Source organism: Protopterus annectens, chromosome 11.part0, assembly GCF_019279795.1.
Source record: "Protopterus annectens isolate FY-2018-M chromosome 11.part0, PAN1.0, whole genome shotgun sequence".
NCBI lineage: Eukaryota > Metazoa > Chordata > Ceratodontiformes > Protopteridae > Protopterus > Protopterus annectens.
In genome coordinates, this window is record NC_056745.1 from 1259665995 (window position 1) to 1259692337 (window position 26343).

The window sequence follows — 26343 nt, forward strand, 5'->3', positions numbered from 1 at the left end:
TCACCCTTTAAATGTGTGTTGTCTCACACTTGCAGTAAGACTTCTTTTGTGCCATGAGCAGCTAATACAGAGTTCTACAGAGTGTGCAACTAGATAGGCTGGGGCTTATATCTGGCAATGCGTAAGTTCTGTATGTGTGTAACACAATACCGAAACACAGAACTGGCTTATCCAACAGATGGTGATATGTCTGGCTTACACTTGCGTGAACACTAACATTGGTAAAGGAATTTGAGCCCTCAAACTATATTTTAGGGTATCCATAAGCTTTCAAAAACAATGCTTAAGTTATCCAGAAAAGTGTGTACTTTCTGAAACCTATATTATAACATCTCTTGTGGCATAAGCAGTTAATACACAGAGTGTGGATGTATATAGGCAGCAGGAGTTTAAATCCAGCAATGTCTGACTGCTGTGTTAATATAACTGAAATTTGGTAGTATTAGTTTTGTCAGCAGTTGTGATGAGTATAATTCAATGCCAGGGTAATACTTACTCTGCTGCACTATTCTGAGCATTCAAACACAATTTTGGTGAGCCATATGGTTTTAAACACACCACTGAAGTTATCCCTTTGAGGGTGTGCTTTCTGACATCTCACCTTTTGATCTATTATGTGGTATCAGCAGTTAATCAGCAGTTCTATAGAGTGTAGACCTGTGTAAGACAATAGTGACAGAGAGGACTGGCTTATGATATGTCTGACTCACACCTGTGTGAACACTAACATGGCTACATGTTTTGGACCCTCAAACTTCAATTTAGGAGAGGCATGACCTTGCTTCCTGTGATTTCAGATTTGATTATTACTTTGGCATCAATGGTTCATATACTGTTCTATTGACTTTGCACTCAGGCAGGTGTTCATGTCTTGCAAAGTGTAACTACTGAGTGTGTAAGAGAATGCTAACAGGCAGGTTTGGCTTATCAAAGAGAATTGATTCTTGCAATTTTACTTATTGAAACATTTACAATTGGGAAGATAAAGTCCAAGTTTTGAACTCCCTTTGATGGTAGCCATATGCAGCCATCACAATGCTCGGGTTATCCCTTCAGGAGTGTGCTGTCTGACAACTGTGATATGATTTCTTTTGTGGTGTCATCAGTTACTGCACAGGTCAGGAGAAACTTAAAATACATTGTACAAGTTTGAATTCAGAGGCCTGTGCCTTTTATAATTTTGTTCACAATATAGTGGTAACAGGTGAGAATTACTTATTGAATAGATCTTGATGTTCTCTCTCCTTCTTCTAGACAAACCCTCGCCACTACCTATCTTCTTCCCTCACTAATGTATGGTGCCCCTCTATTAACTAACTTATCTGCCTCCATCTCCTCAAAAATGGAAAGTTGTTATAATAAAATTTCAAAATTCGCCGTCAAAGCCAAACACTCCTCCCACCATTGCTCTGCCCTCCACTCACTAAACTGGCTAGAACTTCCCAACCTTCTAGACTACCTCCAACTTACCACATCCCATAGTCTATTATTTAACCCCTCTAAATGTCCTGCACTATCGACCATCCTACAACCATACACCCCTAACAGGCCACTTAGATCTGCTCACTTAAACCTACTCACTGTCCACACACCAAAGCGACCTGCCGGGCAGCACCTTCTATCTTTTTCCTTAGCCCAAAAATGGAATTCTCTCCCTCCTTCTTTATGAATGACAGAAAACCCTGACAACTTCAAAACCCTATTTCATTCCTACTTGTTCTCTAATTGGAAGTGCAACTGCACTTTCCCCACCTAGCCTTCTACTCTCTCTACACTAATTGTATTTCCATACTACGCCTATTTCGAACAACTTTACTCCATGGATTTTACTTATTCTTTACTGTTGTCTTGTGTATATATGTAAATATTGTAAATAGTTTGCTCTCCCTTTTATCCCCCTCACTAACATTTATGCCTGTTCTACCACTCCTCCATAACAAGACTCAGATTCTATGTAAACTTTTTAACCAACCATGTCAATATATGACTCATACGCTATGTAACCACTGTACCTCATACTGTCTCTGTATCACAATTACCAGTATTCATAAAACGTAATATTATCTGTTGTATCTTAATGTATCTATAGCTTTGAATCTTAATTTTAATTTTATGTGTTGTTTTTTAATTTTACTATGTAATGTGGAGCTTTTCTCCCCGGGCCTCCACTGAAAACGGGCTCCTGAGCCCAGTGGACCTCCCCGGTCATCAAACTGAAATAAATAAATAAATAAATAAATAAATAAATCATGCTACATAGTGGCCACAGGAAGTGCCATAAGACATGTTATGATATTTTGCTATGTTTTGGGGATAGACAGATGATGTTCATCCAGTAATTGCTGTATATTCTTATGGGTATGCCCAGTATAATGATGTATTGCATTGCACAACATTTGGCACAAAGCATTAGAAGTAATTAGTGGTGACAAATAGTTATAGTGATTTGTCATTTAATGGCAAAAAAAATGCTGAGAATCTGCTTCCAGCATCATGGACCTTCCACCTCCCAAGCAGTAGAGGTAGTGGCCTATGTACTGATGATACTAATATTATTAAAGGCCAGTGTACACTGGCAGGTTTCACAGTTCACTTACTGCCTGATGGGACTGTTGCCCCTGTCTGTGAGCTACGTTGCTTGTTGTGATGCAGGTATTGTGATGCTGTGCGGCATAATGCTGAAATGAGTAGACTTTTTTTATTTACAACGTGATAGTAAAATACCTTCAAAGTTGTACTTTGTCATACTGTATTAAATCTGTATGTGTGGCAGCAGTAGGTAGTATGCACGGAATGTGATGCTTACATAGATACAAAATCTTTCCACTGCAATCACATAAAATAAAACGGTGCATGCAGCAGTTGTCCTTACACAATACTGACATCAGGAACACCTGTGTCGCGAAAACTTCTTTTATGAGGTAACTGTTATGTGGCCTTCCTTTCATACTTTTAATAATGACCATAGGTATATACTGACACATACACACATACACACACACACACACACACACACACACACACACACACACACACGCACGCACGCACGCACACACACACACACACACACACACACACACTCACACACACACACACACACACACACACACACACACACACACACACACACACACACACACACACACACACACACACACACACACTAACACAACAGATGTTATTGGACTGCCTCCACATTTATTATGTCTGCCAGGATTTCCATCTTAGTAAATTTTTCATAACAATTTCCACATCTCCCATGTACATACATCTCATCTGTTATAGGTTACAAATCTGAAACAAGATATTGCAGCATAATCATCTGTTTCTTTCTCTTTAACATGACAGTTTTGTTTCTGTGGCATATCCTTGTGGATTGCACTGCATACTGATTTGGGGATATGTTCTCTATCTCACCTTCTACCCTTCAGAACATGCATGCTGTTGCCATAACTATTATAGTATCCACTGTCAGTACTTGTATGGCAGTTTGTTCAGGTGTGCCTTCATTTTCTCAATTTGTACATTTATGTGCTTTCCCATTACCCCAGCATTATTACTTTGTTACATATAAGATATGGGAATTTGTAAAATTGTGCTACTTGCATGTCTGTTCAAACAACATTTTTTTTTCTTTCTGAACATTTACTATCCGTCTTTTCTTTCCTAATGAACATGACATTGCCAGTGAAGTTCTCACATATCCACTACTGCCATCACTGTAATGTACAACTGTATCAATCTTCCTTGTACACTTATTTTGTTAGGCTTCCACTGGCCATTACTTATTCCAGATTGCCTTATCTGATGTGCTATGTGAGGGCACTCACTTGCTGATCTCAAATTTGTGTACACTCCTTTGTTTACATTGCATACACAAGCCCTGCCTTACCTCTGTGTGGCCACAAACCCATGTTGTGGGTTTGAGAAATGGCTGCCCAAAGTGTACTGTAGCTCGGAGTCTTGAATATTTGATCAGCAATGCTGCTCATTGCCCACAGCTGGCCAGTTATGTTAGCTCCTGTACAATGTGTATGGGACATTAATGAATCCCATAGGGAGTGTGGAATTTAATGCCAGTAAAACTAAATTATACAATGACCCCCCCATTAATATTTAAAAATGTGCACGCTGATTGGTCAGCGTGCACGTTGTAAATCCAAGTTATAGTAATGGAAAAAGGTCCGGTTGCCCCGACTTTTTCCATTACTATAACTCTTACAGCAACACTGTCTCGCTATGTTAAACGAATTTAACGTAGCGAGACAGCTTTAAAAAAAGCAACTGAGATTCTTCGTTGCTTTTTTTAAAGCTGTCTCGCTATGTTAAACCCATTTAACATACCGGAACAGTTTGTAAAAAGCAACGGAGATCTTGCTTTCTCCGTTGCTTTTTTCAAAACTGTCTCGCTATGTTAAATGGGTTTAACATAGCGAGACAGCTTTAAAATAAGCAACAGAGACTCTCTGATGCTTTTTTAAAAGCTGTCTCTCTATGTTAAACCCATTTAACATAGCAAAACAGTTTGTAAAAAGCAACGGAGATCTTGCTTTCTCCGTTGCTTTTTTCAAAACTGTCTCGCTATGTTAAATGGGTTTAACATAGCGAGACAGTTTTAAAATAAGCAACAGAGATTCTCTGTTGCTTTTTTAAAGCTGTCTCGCTATGTTAAACTCGTTTAACATAGCGAAACAGTTTGTAAAAAGCAATGGAGATCTTGCTTTCTCTGTTGCTTTTGCCCACAGCTCTGATGTACTGTGTAGGCATACTGCCGCAGAATACCATACAGCTGCGGAAAGGCAGCAAGAGGCATTATATGATGCCATTATTTAAGAAAAGTAATTATTTTTTTCCTTAAATAATGTCATTGTATAATAGCAATAACCCATGCCTGGGTGTGGGTAATGCTGGATTTACCCACGGTTGGCTTTGTTTGGCCACTGGGGCTTCACCCTCGTGACCAAATCACACCAACCGTGGGTAAATCCAGCATTACCCACACCCAGCCATGGGTTATTGCTATATTATACAACGACACCCCATTAATATGCAAAAATGTGCATGCTGATTGGTCAGCGTGCACATTGTAAATCCAAGTTATAGTAATGGAAAAAGGTCCGGTCACCCAGACTTTTTCCATTACTATAACTCTTACAGCAACACTGCCTCGCTATGTTAAACGAGTTTAACATAGCGAGACAGCTTTAAAAAAAGCAATAGAGATTCTCCGTTGCTTTTTTTTAGGTTGTCTCGCTATGTTAAACCCATTTAACATAGCAAAACTGTTTGTAAAAGGCAATGGAGATCTTGCTTTATCTGTTGCTTTTGCCCACAGCTCTGATGTACTGCATAGACATATGCATGCGCAGTACATCAGAACTGCCACAGAATACCAGACAGCTGCGGAAAGGCAGCAAGGAGGCATTATACAATGCCATTATTTAAGAAAAGTAATTATTTTTTTCTTAAATAATGTCATTATATAATAGCAATAACCCCTTCGCCCTCGTGACCAAACCACACCAACCGTGGGTACATCCGGCATTACCCACCCCCAGGCATAGGTTATTGCTATAATATTACACTTTGGTTGTAATAATCCATGTTTTCCATACACAGTAGATAATTTTATTTTAAGTAATGAGAACAAAGTTAGGGATTTAGGTTTAATAATGGATAGCCAGTTATGATAGGAGGACAATCTTATACTGGTCACTAAGAAGTGTTATGCAGTTATCAGGGCCATCTTGCACAGTGTTTCAAGTCATGATGACAGAATTTTAATTCCTCTCTATAAGGCTGTTGTAAGATGTCATATAGAATATTGCGGAACTGATTGTGCCTACAGTTGTTCTCAGCTGATTAGGTTGGAAAAATCCAGATGTATTATACTAAACAGATTGATGGAGTTAAGCATCTAAATTACAGGAACTAAATTGATATTGGATTGAATATGGTGCAGGCTGATCAGAACTGACCTTATAATTGTATATATAAATGAAAGATGCTGCTAAACTGGCTACACTTGGCATGAAGATAAGATGACATAGTTATGGTACCAGGAATAATACATTTTTTGTGAAGAGCTCATTATATAATACAGATTTGGGAAACAATATTTTCATCATAACACTGATAAATTATGGAAACATTGCCATTAGGCATCAGAAAAGCCTCTAGTCTTAATACGTTTTAAGGCTGATTTAGTGACAGAGTTTACATAGTTCCGTGATAGGTGGAAGAATTTATCTATGGTCTCTGTTGAGGCTCTGAGTTTGTGTCCTAATGAGCAGTGAACATTATTTTAGACAGTGAAGACAAAAACAATTTCTTCTGTTGAAAGTATTCTGCATCTTGGTCCTTGATTGTTGAACTATTCTTTGTTTTGTTTTTTATAATTACTGAACAAGTAACTAGATATTGTACAATAACATAAGTGAAAATATTTGAATGCAGAACAACAGACAGACGTTAAGTCCTGCAATGCCATAATACATTTACATTTCCATAATGGGAATTCCACATATGTAATAATTTTTGGCTGATAACTGCACATATCTTACAGTAAACCATATTATAGACCATGTACTACTGATGTTGTATTTATGTTCACATATAATAAATATTAAAGTATATCAATACCTTAATTATTTTAACAATTATAGGAAGAAAGCAAAGAACTGAAACACTTATCTCCATGCTGGACATATACATGACTGTACACCTCTCCTTTTCAGAGGCAGTGGTATTTTGCTAAGTAACTTGAGGTAATTCCGGGCCTATCTGTCATAACAGTCATCAGCCTTTGTTTTTTTTCCATTCTTTGGTGAGAATAGACTTTACTAGTTAATACTAATATTATATATAAGTATTTGTTTCCCTAGTCCCATTGACCATTTCTTAAAATAACAACATGCACAATTCCAGAAAGAATGGAATATGTTTAATTAAATTTCCATTATAACTCTTGCCAGAGTCTAACTTGTTTGTACCCTAGAACGATACCAAACATATGTTTTACATCCATTTCACCTTTCAGCACGTCTGCTTTCCAATACATTTTTGCTGCCATTCCTTTAATAGTCTGCATGATATAATCTAAGTAAAAATCAGGTGGGCTGGTCCCACACCTAACTCAGCATTGTCTATCCCATATCTCAGACCATTTTGACTTATCTGACTGAACCTCTTTTAAGCTGTGTTACCTCTTTTATAGCTGTCTATCTATGATAGCACTGCCTGACTCCCAAAGGTCATTGTAAATTGTACCTGTCTGCCCTTGATCAGAAACTACCAATTTGCCAAGGGACTCTTTTCTTTTTATTCTTCATTTTCATTCTTATTCTTATTCTTTTGTCATAGAATCGGCAGTAGTAATGTAAGTATTCTCTTCTTGGGATGGAAATTTTGATATACTAACACGGTAGTGGTACTGCGGTAGCATTGTCGCCTCACAGTAAGACGTTGTCCCATTCGATTCTCAGCTAGAGCGTCTTCTGTGTGGAGGCATGCGTGAATGGGCGTGCCTTCGTTGAAGGTTGTGCATCAGGGCTGGCAACTCGGCATGTAAAAATCCACTACCAAACATTAGCGGACCGGAGTTCCGCTGTGGCGACCCCTAACTGGGATAAGCCGAAAGACACAACAACAACAACATAGTTTCAGTTGACAGCATTTCTTTGCAACACCCTATGTTCCTCTCACTCAAGGTATATTACAGTTGTTCCCAAGCCTGTGCTCTACAGCTGTTCTATATTTCTCTATCTTCAGAGCCAGGACTTTTCCTCTTTTTGAGATACGCCTCTTCCACTCCTGTAGCTGTTTACATGGGTCACATGACTGATATTGTTCTACCAGTCTTCTAATTCCCATCATCCCTTGACCACTCTGAATAATCTGTTATACAGTAACTTGCTGAATGCTGCACATTGTCACAAAACCTTCTGTTTTCCTAAAGGAAAAAAAAAAGTCATTCTAAGGAGTACTCTCTATAAACTCTACAGCCCAAGCACACCAATTACCTATTTCCTGTCCTCCATGTGCAAAACAGTTTTGACCTATTTGAACCAAATTAGTTAAAATTTTGTCTTATGTTCTTATGTCTTATCTCTTAGCAACAATTTTTGCCAATATTTTAACATCCAGTTGAAGAAGAAAATAGGTCTAAAATTGTCCATATCCATAGGATATCCTTTGCTTTTGGTAACGCATCTGTATGGTCTTTTCACATTACTATAGCAATCCTTTCTTTCCTAAAGATAGAAAATGTAATTTTAATACTTGATTACAGTCTCACCATACAACTCTGTTGATGTCTGCCTTTTCAGTGATACCACAGCATGGCAAATATCTTTCTCATCAATATTTTGCTCGAGATTTCAGTCCTTTCACCTCAGCTGGTGAATGTGTATTAACATTCTATCCACTTCTCTTGTGAGCATTACAGGTTCTTAAAATTACATCAAATTTTATAAACTGTTTTGACATACTCTCATCCTTTGTGACCCACTAATTTCAGGAATAATGTTTCTTCCTCCTTTCCTTTAATTTCCTAGCAATGAATTTAGAATCATTCTCACTATTAACAGACCATGCATCTCCCCAGACTTAAAGATTATGCATTTATTTGTGATGAGGTTAAAATTCTAGTTTAGAATTTAATACAAAACTACATCTCTTTGCTTAAGTAGCTGACAATAGTTGTTGCGTGTTCATATTTTGAAGCTGTGCAAACTGATTTCCATTATTTTCAGTCACTGTGTGCCTGCCTTTTTCTAACCTTATCTGACATAACTTTCACACTAATAGCTGCTTTTCTTCTATCACAGCCTATCTTAAACAAAAATTTAACATCATGGCAGAATCTCCCAAGCTTGTAGAATCTCATGAACTTGTTGTTCTGTTCACTTTTCCCAAAGAATTCGCTATAAAATTGCAATTGTTCTTGTGAGTTGCATATATGTCCCCTATCACTCATATTTGATTCTTGACTTTTCTCAACCATTTTCCTTTCCCACGTTGTATAATTTGTCAGCTCACCTAAAATCATTACAGAATAACTTGACTACATCTGTTTTACCCATATGTGGTTTGTATTTTAAAACAACTGTCTAGAATATTTTATGCTTTCGATTGTCTGTGCTTCTAATGCTTAATTTAGTCTGTTGTGCCAATACTATCTGGCAATCGTCAGTCAGCAATTTTGAAATATTCTCTTTTCTGATGGGATATGAGTATCCTCTATTATTCCATATAATAAGTCTGTTTCAAAATTTTCATTATGTATTATAATCAAAATCCTCCCCAAATATGTGATATCTGTATTCAATTTCCCAGGCTAAAGTCTTTTATAAGTTCCCTTGGGCACTTGTGTGGAAATGCCTATGCAGGTACCAGCTGACACCAGCGGTATAGAATCTGGCAGTCTCCTTGTACTCTTATATCTACTCCTTCCTGTCCTCAGTGTCTACAGATTGTTTTTTTTTTTCCTACTGAATACAATATAACACTAATAAATGACAAATAAAAGACAGTGGCATAAGAGACAGGACTTATCTTTATTGACCAACAGTTTCGAATTATTCACTTCTGATCAAAAAACTAAAATAAATTCTTCATGAACCAGTACAAAAACTGCAATGAGATCTCCTTAGAGGAGAGAAGTATTAAGCATCTGTGAGTCATCCTACTTCATTAACCATAGCTTGTCAGCTTAATAATATCTATAATGAGAATGAAATGACAGACTCATCCCTATATAAATCTTATTTAAGCATTAGATCTTGCATGTTTGTCAACATTAATAATGATGTCCATTAAGATATTATCTGTATATGCAATAATAATGCAATGAAAATTCTATTAGCATTTATTAAAATTCTGTGACTCATATTAAGAAATATTACTAGGTAGGATGATAATTATAATAAGTCTCCTAGCAGCAGAAGGTATATTATCTTCAAATATGAAACATGCATAAATTAGAGATGTTCCTTTTCATATACCTAAATCACCTTTACTTGTATCTATCATGTTACAGTCTCGGAGCTTAATATTACCACCTTCTGATTGTAATAACTTTTAATTTAAGCATGCAGATATACAACACTTGAAATTATTTTCCACAAAATATGACAGTTGACTATAGACATTGTAGAGTACTGCATTTTTGAGTTTACTCATGACTGAATGTACTAGACTATATTATAATTATATAAAAGTTATTACATATTGAGGGCCAGTGTGTGAGTAATCATATGCATTTCTGTCTTGCCGTAGTTGGAGGTCATGTTAACACTTCGCTTTATTCAGAAGAAATTATGCTGGCATAATAACAGCTTACAAAACCTGTTCAAGGTCTACCTGTCATGTCCGCAGGATCTCATTTATTCTAACTAGAATTATATTTACTTATTTATGCAGGCTGTATAATGTGAGTTTGCCATGAATTTACCTCATTTTTGCACTGTGATTCACATGCATCAACGTAGAAACTAATATGTTATTAGAGAGAGGGAGAATAAGAATCAATACAATCGGTACTTATCTAAGGGGAAGTCGTCTGGCTATTACAAACATGTGACAACAAAGGTTTAACAGGCTGCTTTACATACATTTATTGCTTTCTTTTACAGATAAACAAAGTCCAGAAGAACAGTGCAAGCCAACCAACAAGTAAACAACCCAGAAAGCACTGTTTTGAGGAGAAGCAAAGCACCGGACAGCTGCAGGTACAAATCCAAGTTTATTGAGAGAACCACACACAAAATGTAAAATGCTAACACCACACCATGCGTTTTTCATCTATTACATCAGACTTCATCAGACAAATGATAGTAGAGCTCTTTGTAGAAACTCTGCATGAGCTTGGTTTGATATTTCTCCACAGGACTTCCATATGTCAATGGCTGTTCTACAATAACCAGTCTCTCATCTTTGCCAATGCTATTAGCATTAAGACTTGCCAAGACCTCTTTGCTTACTGTGATGAGACCTCACATGGTGCACTTTTCTTATACCTGGTATGAAAGTTATGGCAACTTCATGACTTCTTTAATTAATTTACCACAAAAATCGCATTTAAATTCTGATCCTGCACAGATTCTGACATTCCTATAATTCTGACATTTGTAATTCTAGATCTGTTTTCCATAGCAATGATCTTTCACTCTTCTAGCATACTGAAACATTTGTTTTTCCCATGTATAACACCATTGTTCTAGTGAAGATGCTCATTTATGGATCATCGTTTCTCCAACATAATTCTGAGTTGCTGTTTCAGTACAGTTTGATGTTAGGCCACAGTGCCCATGAATTTCATGGAGAGCTTCTCAAAAAGCAACCCCGGTTTTTCTTCTCATACTGCTTCTTTTCATTTTTCAAGTATTGTTTTCTTTGTCACCTTCTCTATCATAAAAAAACACGTTTTTTGTCACACACAGAGCATCGTACTAAACAATTTAATCCTTTTTACCATAGCAGCAACTTTCTTAATCTGCCATCTTTTCAAAGGATGGTTGTTGCTTGCTATGTTATTGATGCAAGACGTGATTCCAGTTTATAATGCAATATTTTCTTAAGAAGGTTTCAGTGCATCCAAACTAAACTGGGGTTAAAGGCTTTAGTATTTTTTTTTAAGTTGCATTATTTGCCCAAATATTCACTCTTTAATTTGCAAAGAGTTTAGATAATAAAGGTTAGGTCTTTGTTAATTCATGCTGACATTTCAAAAATAAGTCAAACTGGGTTGGTAAGTGCATTCAAAATAATGCCGGCATGTTCTTGTAAAGCTAAATGCTTTTCTATTTTCTGCCTGAATAATGTGTAAAAGGAGGGATAGTAATCAGTGGTGCTGTATTAATCAATCAATCAGCCAGAGCTGTTTACATAAATATGTTGTTCATTTTTGAATAAAGGAAGGTTTTTTAACAGATTTTTTTTGTTTACAGTCTTGAACATATGAAAGTAAATGCCAGTCTCCAGCTAGGATAAAGATCTTTTAGACACACACACACACACACACACACACACACACACACACACACACACACACACACACACACACACACCAAAACACAAGAAGGCATCCATCACAACAAGCTTCAGTCACCGTAGGGATCTTATTATACCATGTTAAAAATAAGGTGCAACAGACCCAGGTTTTGCTAATTCCCTAAGCTTTCATTAAATGCATCCAATAATAAAATGTGATCAAAAATCTATGACATTGATTTAAAGCAGCAGTAGATTTTTCTTTATATTTTAAACAAAATAAAATATTAAAAAAGTATATAATATGGGTATAAAGGTGGGAGAAGGACATTTTCCTTTAAAATAGAAAATATTTTTTGTTAACACTTCCTTTATCAGGAGTAACAGAAAATTATTAAACTCTACCTAAAATTTAGATAGTGCCAAAAAATTGTCTCATTTCAAAAATATTTTTCATGCTCATATAGCTTTCTTATTACAAAAAATATATTTTTTATATACATGCACAGTACAATGAATATCTATATACTTTAATTATATAATTGCAGCATTTAGTGATGAAATATATTACTGCATTCACAAGAAAGAAAAGTAAATGCCATCTATGAATAAAAGTAAAATTCCTTCAGCACCTAAATAGTTTCATTTAAGCTAGGGGAATAAAATGCATCTAGATTGAACATCCATATTCTTTTCTTTCTTGTTAAGTAATGTGTGTTTTTTTGTTATAAAGTCAAATTCCCAGTTACTTAACTGTCCTAGCAGTCATGGGAGAATGGTTATATAAGGCACTTGTTAACCTTGATTTCACTTAGACATACTGCTACCTTTTGTATCAACAAGCATGTGGTTTGTGCTGTATAGCATGCCCTGCACCCACATGTTGCCATATAAACTACCCATTGTGTGTTACACATAATCAGATGATTTATTTCAAAGTAATGAATAGGTAAATTACTAGGTTTTGTATATGCTGGAACAGAGTATACCATTTCCACAGGTGTAACGACCCTTAGGGGGATTTTAAACAATATCAGTACTTTTATACAAATAGGGTAACTTGAAGCTGATAAGTGTCCCAAGGTGCCTCCTCTACAAAAACTACAAGGCACACAGTCTGAAAAATATTTACCAAAAAATGATCATCCTTTAATAAATGACTATGCCTGCTAATAATTCCATGTTTCTTGTGATTCATAGTTCCATAGGTGGTGATAAATCTAAATTGTTCTCCTGTGATAGGCGTATCTCTTGTGGCATAATCTAAAAACTCAGCTTTAGACTTGTACTCTGCAATACTGTGTGCATTATCAACTGCATGCTTACAGTAACTTCAGAAAATGGATTCTGTGTCAAGCTATCAGCTTCTTTTATAAAATCATGGTTGTTACTATAGATACATCTAATTCTTATATAATTTACACATATATTGGATGCCAACTGCCCAGAGACAGTAATATTTTTAAGAAAATGGCTTTTTATAGGTAGAAGTGGTCACTGTCCCAGCTGTATTTGTCACCAATGCATCAAGAAAACTGACTGAAAATAAAACATACATTTAACATAAATGAAATGCAAAAATCATTATGATTAAGAAAATACAAAAAAAAAAAATCTTTCAGTGTGTCAGTATCAGCCTTCCAAATCAACAAGCAGTTGGGTAAAAGATGCTACTCGTTTTCAGTGCAAGGTAAAAAGTGTTATCCTAATCCTTATAAATATTCATCTTTTCAAAAAAACTATAAAATACAAGCATAAAATGGGACAAAAGCTGTACCTATATCCATTGCTTTCATTTTCCTTTAAAATAGAAAATATTTTTAACATTTCCTCTAGTAGGAATAACAGAAATCATTAAACTGTACTGAATACAATCCAGATCATACCTCTCAATGTCTTAGTACAAGAAATCTGGACAAAGTAAAAAATAATGGGGGGACAAAGATCCCAAAAATAGTGACACATTCTATGCATTGCTCTTATAAATTTAGAATGCTGCTTGAATAAAATGTGATGTTTTAGCATGATTTTTCTGAAGGATATGACGTCTGAAACTCAAATGTCTGTCATTCTCTAGTAACTTCAATCCTCAGTGATTTGCAAGAAAGTCACACATTTTATGAGGAACAGACTAAAATATAAGGCAAAAATCTATATATTCTGTGGAAATCTGGACAGTTAAGTAGTGTGATTCAGATATGCCAAAATGTTATGTTTTTTTAATCTAGAAGCCAGTGTTTTTTTTTTTAAGAAACCAGACACAAAAGAAGTGTATTTTTTGCAGTTATGGCTATCCAATAATGATGACCCGGGTTTAGTTTTGTCAAGGTCTGATTTGACTTTGACATGAGATAGGGGACTGTAAGGGCTATGCATACTTAGAGTATGTTTGTAAGGACAACACCTAAGGTGTTTAACCCCTTGTGATGATCCACCACTGAAAACCAGTAATCAAGGAGCCTCAATCCTCACCATTGGCAACAGTGGAGGATGTTCACTGGGAAGATAACAGTAACACACACAATATTTCCAGATGCAGTTCTCTGCATCAAGTGCAATTTCCCTTAAGAGCACACAGAGACCACAGTCAGTCCAGGGCTGGTTTCTCTCTCTTCCTTCAGATCCCTAATAAGACTCCCCACTGTCACAACTATAGAGTTGAGATCTCAGCTGAGTGACTAAGCCAAGCCCTCCAGCACCCTCTCTGTCCAACCAGTACTTCGTGTTCCTGCCGAAATAGCTGATGCACACAATCTTTGAGGTTTGATTTATACATACACATACCTGGGAAAGGCTGGCACAAGTTTACTAGCTATGCCCCCTGCTATCCAGACTACAGGGTAGTTTCCACTGCCACCAGTCACTCCCCAACAGCTACTTTAAGGCCCTTAACAAAGGGTGACTGATTTTACTGTGTAATATTAGTAGAAATACAAATGGTAATTTGACCACGGTCAAGGCTATTAGGAGTGGCCCACACAGTGTCAGCAAATAAATATGCAAGTACTCTCAAAACCTAAATATCTCTACACAGAGCAGCCACAATGAAAGGTTTAAATATATTTAATAATAAATAATAAAAGAACAAGACAATACTAAATATATATTCATAGTCTAAATTAAACTTCACTATTTTCCTGACTGTATCTAAGAGAGTTACTATAGTCTAATAAACTACTTAGAGTAAAGCAGATGTGGTGAGTGGTTCTTCTTGTTGTTGTCAGGTCCAAGACAGAATGCAAAATGCTCTATCTCACTAAGAGACTTCTCAAAATAATATCTAAAATATTGCTGTTGGGATAGCTTGCAGAATGACATCATTTTTGGTCATCTGACTTCTAGTTCCCAAGCAAAATCCCCATTGCTGGTAGCTGGTAGCATTTAGCCTCTACCTGTAAAAATACATAGACAAGGGCTTTTGCACAGATCTTTGGCAGGTGCTGGAAGTCCTATGACAATTGCATTCCTTCACACTTCCAAAGTAGCAATTGGCTCACCCCATAGACAATACAGAAAGCTTCCCAGTACAGACTTTGTGCCCCTAGTTGCATTGAAACCTGTCAGATAGCCTCTTTATGGCCTAGCCTATAAAGTGATTTAATTTCAAGTATTTTTCTAAAGTTTGCTAGACTGAGATTAACCCTCCAGTTTCCTCTGTTAGCATATACATTTAAACAGTTACAATAGTGCATATACATTTCTGTTCTCTTCCAGAAAGGCACACTGTGGATACATTTTAAGCATAAGCACTTTACAAATATTTTTCAGCACAAACATCTGTAGAGAGCAGTTTGATATACACATAACATACAGCTCTAATACATTTGTAACACCAGCATCTTATATAACTTAGTTTGATATTCACAAATGACATGCAATTATTTACAAACTTCTAGCTAGCTGTGCTGGCAGTGCCTCCTTTTCTCACACCCCTAGTAGGGTTGTTCACTAGTTATGGAAAGCAGCTGGAGTTTGTTAAGTTAAGGAAGCAATTTGTAGAGTAAATGAAGTCTGCCTTTGATGACTGTGCAGTTTCTGATCATTAATTAATGTCACCGAGGTATTTCTCATATGTTTTAAATGACCTGAATGGAGTTATATAACAGTGAATAATACAGTAAGTGTTTTGCTGATACTCTTGAGGGTCCCCCATCTGTCTGCTTTGTGGTTCATATTGAGCAGCTATGTGCTGAGATTGTTACTGAGGTAAGTAGAAACTCCTTCACCAGTTTTCCCATTTCTGAAGTAGTAGTAGAAGGTACTATGCCTTGCAATACTCAAGATGGTAGAATGATTCTTAAACACATTTTCTGTGATGGCACAAACCTCTTACACAATGCAGAACTGGAGACTTTCTGGGTCCCCTGTCCAGTCATGGAAGCCATCTCACCATCTTATTCATTCCCTTTTCTTGGCTGTTTGAAGACACAGTCAGTGGTTCTGAGAGTTGAGTGTTGTTAAGTCAGCATCCTGGGTGTCTCAGATTTGTGGAACATGTGTAAAGTGTGTAGTTGAGACATGAGACAGATGTGTTGTTGGCAGTGGCATATGCTCTGCCTTCTGTATCACTCTAATAGGCTTTTTGCCTACTGTGTTGCACCACCAGCTGCCTAAGGAATTGCCTGTCAGCCACTGTCCCAAAATCCCCAAACCCTCCCTCTATGGAAGATGAGCAGTCTTTACTCATATGAGCACGCATGCATCCGACCGTACACATGCTCGTGCATGCGAGTGAATGTGTGTGTGCTATAATGTAGATAACAGAGCTTCCCATATAAGCAATTTTAATTTCTGAAAATGAAAAAAAAAATCAATATATGCAGTAGAGACAAAGACAAAAGGTACTCATCATCATTAACTATTTTCAAAAGTTATTACCAAATTTAATGCCTTAACATCTTGCAAGGGATCAATTACTAATATAAACAATAAGGATGCATGTGGGCATCCTTCATGTGTTCTATTGTCACAGGTGAAAGCACTGGGACATACCTCCATTTTAGTAACATTGTAGGATGGTATTTATATTACCAGTCTGTTCTTTTATTGTGTTTATACTAGGATAAGAGAGTCCTGTTTTCTTCAGCATTGTCAAAAGTTTGTAAAACATCTTTTCATACGTATTCCATATCTAGGAAAAGGAGTACAGCAGAGGTTGTAATTTTGTACAGTGTTTTCATGATTCCTGTGAAAGATAAGAAAGGTTCTTTTCTCCATTCATTCTTGACAAATCCCAGTTGGTCTGTATGTACCAAGCACAGAGCATCCTATTCAAGCTAAGATACTAAGGTCACTACATAGAGTGGTTTTATAATTTTTCTGCCTATTATCTGCAGATTATAAACCCTGTCATGACCTGATTGACTCATTCCTTCCTGCATCATGGCTGAGAGCCAATCATGGAAGGCCATCATTTAGGCAACCATCATTTTTTTCTGGAGCTAAACCCTACAGTAGCAGCTGACATCTATGCTTTCAGATGTGAGGGTCTGCTATGCCTTACTCTGAAGATATGTATATTCCCACACATGCCCCATGAAATCAATCATAAAGACGTGGCTTGACAATGCCAATTGCAGTTCTTCAACCAATATACTTCATGGTACACAACCTTCTTTCTAGTAAGTGTTGCAACTGCAGTGGGTCATATCATCCACTTCACTCTGCTCACGCTGATCCGTCCTCACTGGGGCTTCCAGCTGCCTGTAAGTTAATTGATCCAGATTATCTGGGTCACAGTTAGGGCTTTATTACTCTGTACCATGTATGTAGGTGGTAATGAGATGGATTGGTAGTCTTTAAGTTTGCAGGATCCTTACTTTCTTTAGAAATAATAATAAAGCAATAATAATTGTCTCATTCATTGAGTTAGGGTGTCTGCGGTGAGTTACATTAATACTAAAACTAGTAAGGGGGCTAAGTTATTCTTTAAAACATTTGTAAAACTCTACAGTGGAGTTATACACCCTTAAGGTTGTGTTTGCTTAAGGAATGTTATGTGTTTAAGGATTGTCTTTAGTAATTATCAATACTGACACCTTATAACGTGTAAATCACTTACTAGCAGAGTCATATCATGGAGAAAACAGTAGAAATTTTGCTTTAAACAAACACTAAAAACCACCCTACATATCAACATGTAAATAGCATCTTCATTCCCAGCATGCTTCACAATCACCAAAGCCGTAGTACCCAGTGGTACAACAGCTACACGGTCAATGAGAGAGGGGCATACCCTGTGATTTACTGATGTGATATGGGCATGGACTCTACATAATGACACAACAAATGAAAAGTGAAATAGGAGGAGTGTAGCATATAGGGGATGGGAATGACCCTGACTATAAAAAATGAGTTAAGTGCAGTTACTCTGCCACTAGAACTGCCGAGTCATATAGTACACAAATAATGTGATGACAGTTACTCTGTCTCACAATTAGTGAGTGTGATGAAAAGTAGTGACTACAGTGCACTTATCAGATGACAGACCCTGCCTAGCCTAACACTGGTGTAATGGAAGAGAGTGTCCCTTTTATCAAGCACTGTTTAAATAAATGATGTAAATAACTTGAGCTAATGATGTAAAAATTATACTTTGGAACTGGATGCCTGCTCAAGCTGTTGTAATCAGCTACCACCATACCTCACTATCATATAATTATATAATGAAAACAAAGACACCCAGCTTATCCTGTACTAGTCACAGGATGGCAATGACCCTAACAGTGGAGCATTAAATAGGTGACAGCAGTAACTGCATAATGAGAAAGCATTATATTGTAGAATGGAGAGGATTTCAGTGGCTACACTAAATTGGTAATAAAATTGACCAAAGTTAATATCAAGATAATTAAAAAGTATAACAGGAACACTGAAAGTATACCCCAGTAGTGTGGTAAGACAGACCATGCCTAATGTTGTAGCAACTGTATAATGGAAGTGGGAGACTCTTACTGCTTGCACTAATAATGTGATAATAATGACCCTAACTAACATCACATCATTTATATAGTGGGACAGGGAAAGGGGAATGCATGTAGAAATAATGTGACATGACTGAACTCCTGAGAACTGTAACAATTACTCAATTGAACAAAGGAATGCCCTGCTTATGATATAATAAATTATTTAGGTAACCCTTCCTAATTACATGCAGTGGAATCCATGCTGTACAAATAAGCCAGTGGCAATGACCATGTCTAATAATGTTACTGTAGACAGTGACAGAGCCTAGTCTGTGATGCTTTTAAAAGCAGATGACACTGGCCCTGCTTTTTAATGGTTTGCTTAGAGTTTAATAGGAGAGACCATATGTACTGTGCACCAGTGACACTGTCTTTAGTTCATATTTCATGTGACTTCACTTACGCTGCCTAGTAGACAACATTTATATCAGGGCAGAGGAAGCTCCTTGTCTGCAGCACACTAATGAGGTGATAATATTGCTACAAGCTGATTACGTAATAGAGGATCATGGGAAGGAAAGATATGTGGCATGCTAATAAAGTAATGGAAGTGACAATGCAGTGTTATTAGGTGCAGATAGACCCTGCAATGCCTTCTGTCTGTTTTCATAAGGATATTAATTTTTAAACACTGTATGTAGTCACTTTTTGTTTTATTTTCCTTTTGTTCATATGGGTATGTGAGTGATTGAATGAAAATTGCAGTTCTTGTTTTTTTTTTTTTTGATACATTTTTTGGGCATGCCTCCTGTGACCATCATGTTATTATCTTGTATATGTCCATTTTTTTCTTCCTGACCCACACAATTCCTGGACACTGGTGTATGGATGTTAGACCTGGGAATCTTGTTGTCATTTTAATGGGGGTTTGGAGATTGTTTTGATATGCTTCTAACATTCACTCCTATTGGCAGGAAAATACAGTGCAGTCATCACTATGCCAGTGTCAGTGAGTGCACACTTCAACACACTCCTGTCTTTCTCAAGCTAGAGTGTTTGCACACCTTTTGGCAGTCTTATACTTTATGTATCCCAAATTCCAAGAGCTGCTGTACTTGACCTCTTCCCAGGTGGAGATCATAGAACAGGACACCACTGTCAACCTACTTCTGTCAATTAGGATCATAGGATCATAGGATATTACTAGGCTGATGGCTCTGGGGCCCTTACAAGCTTAACCAAGAGTTTATCCCTAAAAAAGAAACCTCAATCAGCACCTGTTGCCCCTGTCAATGAGGAACACAGGTGGAACCCCTGGGACAAATTTGTGATTGCAATTCACTCATCAAGGTTGTGCTTATAGAGGGTGAGTGATGTAATTTGTTTGACGTGTATGGGGAGTCTATTCCAGAGATGAGGCAGCCTCTGGGAGACAAACCTCTCTCCAACAGGTTATGTTAATGTCACATATTTGATTTAAGCCTTTCGAACGAGCACTACATGAGGAGTTAGACTTACAGATATGGAACATCTCTATTAACGGAGGGTCTGAGATTACCTTGTAGGCGAGACACAGATCACCTTTGAGCAATCTGTATGACACAGAGTAGAGTGATAGTGATCTGAGTCTGTCCACATAGGACAGGTGCTGAAGGTCATGGATTCTCTTTGTGAGGTATTTCTGTGGCCTTTCCAGTTGGTGCAGGTGCTTGGTGAGGTACATACCAAACAGGGCATTGTACTCAATTACTGGCCTATGAGGGAGAAGTACAGAGAGGTAATAAACTCCTTTTTTTAGGATGCAATCCTTTACTTATGAGATTAATCAGGTAAAAGGTTTTTCTGACCACTGCTGCTACATGATGGTCAAATGTGAGACTGTTGTCACCTTGTGTACCCAGGTGTCTCACCACAGGTTGTGTGCTTAGAGGGTTGCTGCTAATGTGCTAATTAGTAAAGACCATGTTTTTGCTGAATGGTATGATACTACATTTTTTTTTACATTTAACTTAAGGCCAACTTGTTGCTGTAAGACCCTCTTGAAATATGTTAACATCATCTGGGGAGTCAATGACAGCATCCAACTTACAGTTGTCTGCAAACTTGGTCAGCCACAGGCATTTTGTCTTTGCTTGGTGCTCTGTGAAGTAGATGCCAAACAATGGGCATCCCAGGACAGATCTCTGGGGCACCACTAGTGACAGGTCTGCTATCGGAGGTAGTGGCACCTATTTTGACCTTGTGGGTCCTATCAGTGTGCCAGTTGGCCACCCACCTGATGAGATAGGGATTTATGCCAAGTTCTGTTAGCCTTTTGATGATGTCCAAGTGGGGGATTGTGTCAAAGGCTTTGACCAAGTCAAGGTAAGCTGTATGTACTGACTTTCCCTCATCCAGTGCCTTGGAGACAGTTTCATAAAAGTCAACCAGGTTCAACAGGCAAGATCTGCCCTAGCTGAATCCAAACTGGGTGGAGTTAAGTGCTTGGAAACTGCCTATGTCCTTGTTTATGAGGTCCATAATAATAATACGCTCCATAGCCTTAAAGATCAGACTTATCAAGCTTTTGGGGTGATAGCTTCCAGGGTCAGTAGTGGCACCACCTTTGTACAAAGGGATGACAATGACAGTTCTCCACTCTGCTGGAATGAAACCTGTACTTAGGCTATGATTGAATACAGTGCTCAATGGAGAGGCTAGTTCTTGCTGGAGATGTTGCAGAATACAGCCTGGGATACTATCAGGTCTCATGGAAGCAGTGTTCTTTGCCTTGGATAGCACTTTTAACACTTGATCTATGGAGAGGTGTGGGGCAAGTATCAGGGATGCCGAATGGGCCTTTGGGGGGGGCAGGGGGTGAAGTTTGCACTGAACCTATCTGTTAGTAGGTTGGCTAAGTCAACAGCATTAATTTTGAGTTAGCATCAGCCAATCCACTTATGTTGTAATGATGAGGTAAAGAAAAGACTGAACCATGCACAGTCTTAGTTAGTGGGGGTTGGCCTTATTGGCCTGAATATACCCTTAAAGACTTAAAATGTTAAAAATCATGGGTAATCAGAAGCCATGTAGTTGAAACACTGGCATATCCGTAAGGGATCATTTGCATATATTCTACGGGCCACTACTACAGGAGGTTTAAGGTATCACATAGTGAAGACCCCAGCTAGGATGGGTCTTTCTTGCAGGTAGGACAGGTCTTTTTTACAGTTTTAACTGAAAGTTGTCTGCATGAACATATCATCCTTTGGGTTTAGTTATATGCAAAAAAATAAGGACATGATGGAGTGTTCCAGTTGTAGATGGAATATTCTCCTCAGACACCTGGGAATATCTGCAGCACTGAACTGGAAGCAAGACTTCATCTGATAGTTTGGCTCCTGATTCAGTGGGAGCAATGGAATTCTGTCCTGTCCATGAAATGCTGGGCCAACTCTTTGCCCTTGCAGATATTAGAGGGGTAGTGGGAGTTTGCCTGTAATGTCTACATGTTTCTTGTGGATGTGGTGGAAAAGGCAGATGACAGCAACCATGAAATATCCTGTGGTACATACTACACTAGTCCTGGGTCTCAAAGGACCTGCTATTTGCTGCTTATCCTAACTTCTAACTTGCCTTTGCTGTCCCCAAATCTACTTTGGAACAGGCCCTAAACATTCTCCCCAAAACTAAAAAAAAACAAGCTCCATTGGGTCCAGTACCAAACCAGGCTGCCATTTGGTCAGCACTAAACATACCCTCATTGATCTCCTTGTAAACCTTTTTAGCTTCAGTTTAACTTCAGCCTGTCCTCTGCATACATGCCTGATAACTTGAAAACTGTATTCAAAGTAGTAGGCATGCACAAAGGTCCGTTTTCCTCTGACCCAGGAAACTATGAACCTGTTAGTATTGCCAGTATTATTGGTAAAGTGATGGAGAGTATTATAATGACACTCATAAATAATGATAAACGCAGCCTGAAGTCCATTGATCTCAACCAGTTGGCTTTATGAAGGGCATGTCCTGTCTACTAAACTTCTTTGAGAGGCTTACTGAAACCCCTGATAAAGATCCGTCTTGGGACCTCTGCTGTTTGGGATATACTTTTCTGAGGTGCAAGCCAAAACTAGTGGTCTGTGGCTGAACAGGTTTGTAGATAACTGCAAGCTGGGTGCTGTTTTAAACTCCCTTAGTGATGTGAGCATCCTCCAAGAGGGCCTTACCCAAACTTATTACTGGTGTCAGAAGCATGGCCTTAAACTGAATGCCAAGAAATACATCATTATTCCCCTTTGGGGAAAATGGCATCCCCACTAATTATCACATTAATAACAATGTGCTGAGCATGCAATCAGCCAAGGGAGACTTGGGGACCCAGGTTGATAGCAACCTGACTTTTGACCACTATGTTGCCTCAGTTGTACGGAAGACTTTCTACATGGCCCACCTCATAAATAAGGGTATTTCATCCAGGAACAAGGAGGTCATAACATACCTGTAGTCCTCCCTTATCAGACCCATTATTGAGTACAACACCCCCTTTGGCATGTACCTTTCCAACAACATGCAGCAGCTGTAGAGACCACAGAGGTTCTTGACCAGGAAAGTCCAGGGTCTCAAACACCTATCCAATACAGATAGGCTAAAAGCCCTGTCTTTCCTCAGTCTCATACAGACTGCTCAGAGGTGACCTGTGTCTGGCATACAAGGCCATGTCAGATCCAGCCTTGATGGAGTTGCTACATATCCGTAAGTCAAACTCCACTAGGGCAACTCACATACAAGGCCTCAGCCTGGTCTGTGACATTAATAGAACTTGTTGGAGGGATAGATCTGTGTCCCAAAGACTCCCCCCGTCTGTGGAATAGACTCCCTCTCCATGTCAAACAGAGTGCCTCTCTAGCCCTCTTTAACAGGAACCTGGATGACTGGATGGGAAACAGAAAATACACCCGTGGGATCCCACCTGTGTCCATGCTGGACAGGAGAAACAGGTGCTGACTGTGTGGGAACATGGGCAGAATTCTTGGCTGGGCTTATAAGGGCCTCTGGGCCAATAGCCTAGTATCATCCTATGAACCTATGAACCTATAATGGTCAGTCCATATATACTGTCTACCATGTTTTGCTAAAGACCTTTCTCTTAATACGAGAAGCTCTAACTTGATATGTGTACATTTCCTCAAGTTGCTTAATTTTTTTTCTGTGTTATCTTTCACATTCTCTTCTCTAGTATACATTTGTCAAGCTGATTGGAAATATAAGCAACAGTAAAGTTACACAGGTTAGTTTAACAGAAAACCTGGATGTCTTATATTGTCATATTGTATATGTCTATGTTTTTATGCCAGAATCCTACGACAGCTATATAACACATAACTCACTGTCAAATGATACAAATGTTATTTCAACACAGTGTTCAGGAAAGTGAACAAGAAAATGAAAACTAAGAAAGTATGTAACCTGCAAGTTTATTAGTTTATTGTGTGATTACAGAATTTCATAATCTGCAGTGTTAGAAAAACTGTATTGTTGCTACATCTTTCCTAACAGAAGTATCCTTGAACAAGGTCACAATGCAATCCATCTGCTGTATTCATGCACTTCTGAGCAATGTGACGTGACATCTTTAAATGGATGAATGAGTGAGCCATGCTTCATTTCAGACAAGGATGGAGTTTCTTTATTAAGGAATATGAACATTGATTGGTTGGATGGTGCAATCTAATTCAACCAGGAAATCTAATTTTAGAGATTGTGGCTTCACTACAATGCTTTATGCATGTATAATAATAATAAACTAATATTTGTGGCAGGGTATGTTAATAGATTGCATACTAAATAGTGCATTTGAATCATAAGCAGTGCAGTATAAGTGATATGCATACTGAAGCTTCACATCCTGTAAGTATAATTAACGTCTAAAGTCTTGCTACAGCAGCTACATTTTAAGGAAGAGCAGATAAATATTAAATAGAGCTGGTGGTAGTCAAATGACTTTGAACATGTCAGTCACAGGGTAGAGGGTGGCAGGAGTTAAACATAAAAATTCTGTTATTCACCTACTAATCCACTGGGTTTGCTCCTGGAAATGAAACATGCTTACCTAGTCATAATTTCATGCTATCAAACATGCTTATAATGCATGCACACTACTACTATACATAAGCAAATATTTTTATTAACTTATCAATGTCTGTATAAGGGAAACTTAGCTGTAACCCTTTTCATTTAGCTGCATCTCTGAAAATATAATAATCAGTATATGTAATAGAAAAGGACATGAAAATCACTATTGGGTCAACAATAAAGCTCTCTACACTTAGAGATGAACTTTTCCCATTTTAGAGGCAGTATTTTGATATCCTGCTTGCCAAAAGTTATATAGTGTTGCTAGAACAAACATCTTCTTTGGTTATCGTGGGCAGAGTACTAGATGGTGATGTTGTTTCTGCTACATGCTGATACACCTCCAGTTATTATTTTCAAGGAATAACTCCTGCCTAAATTTACCTTTGTTTTGGTGCACTGAAGCCATCTGAAGTAAGCTAATTAACAGACTTTTTGCAGTTTCTGTCAGTCATGAAACTGGAATTGTATTTCACAAGCTGAACTACTAACTTGCTTAAGTGAAGGAAGGACACATAAAAGGCTCATTATTATTATAATTTGGTAACCAGGGCAGTAAACTGACCATCATGGACCCTGCAATGTTTACTGCAGTATATATGCTCAGTTTACATTAACCAGTCAGTCAGTATGTTTTATTGGGAGCTGATTGAAAACTGGGATAACTAGATAAAACTCCATGAAAACACTCGGTGTCTGCCTTTTGTATCATTAGCATTACTGCTGACAGACAGAACAACCCACTTATCCTCCGTACGTAAGTCAGAAGCTGTATTTACATCGAGTAAATCTGAGAGTTGCTTAATACCGAATCCTTTTTTCTAAGACATATCTGGTTCACCAGATTTCCCCATCCCTTCCTTCATCTCCATTTTTCAGTCCTTGTAAAGTGCAGACCCAGTTTGAAGTACCTTTTCTGATCTTACAGAAAGGCAAATAAGTGAGTATTTTACATTCACCATCATTTCTCAGGCTTCCTTATTGTACAGCCACTGGTTTATAAATTCTGTCTGGACAGCTACAACAATTTTGAACAAAAGAAGTTGCTTTACAGCTCTTGTAGCCAGGCGTGGTAGAAAATATATTTCAGTAAAATTTGTATGGAAGAAGCCTATAATATTAAACACAGGAATCCTTACTGCTAAAGGGGAATTTGAAAAGTGGTGTACCTTTAAGGTTCATGCATCCGGTTTTAGATCTTCTCTGTGTTTGCTAATTTATCCACTTGTGTACATTTACTAGGATGAAGTGTAGTAGACTTCCCATGAGTGTCATCTATACATTTCTGCTTTCTGAATTCAACGTCTTACAGGAAGTACAATTCTTCCCTTTATGT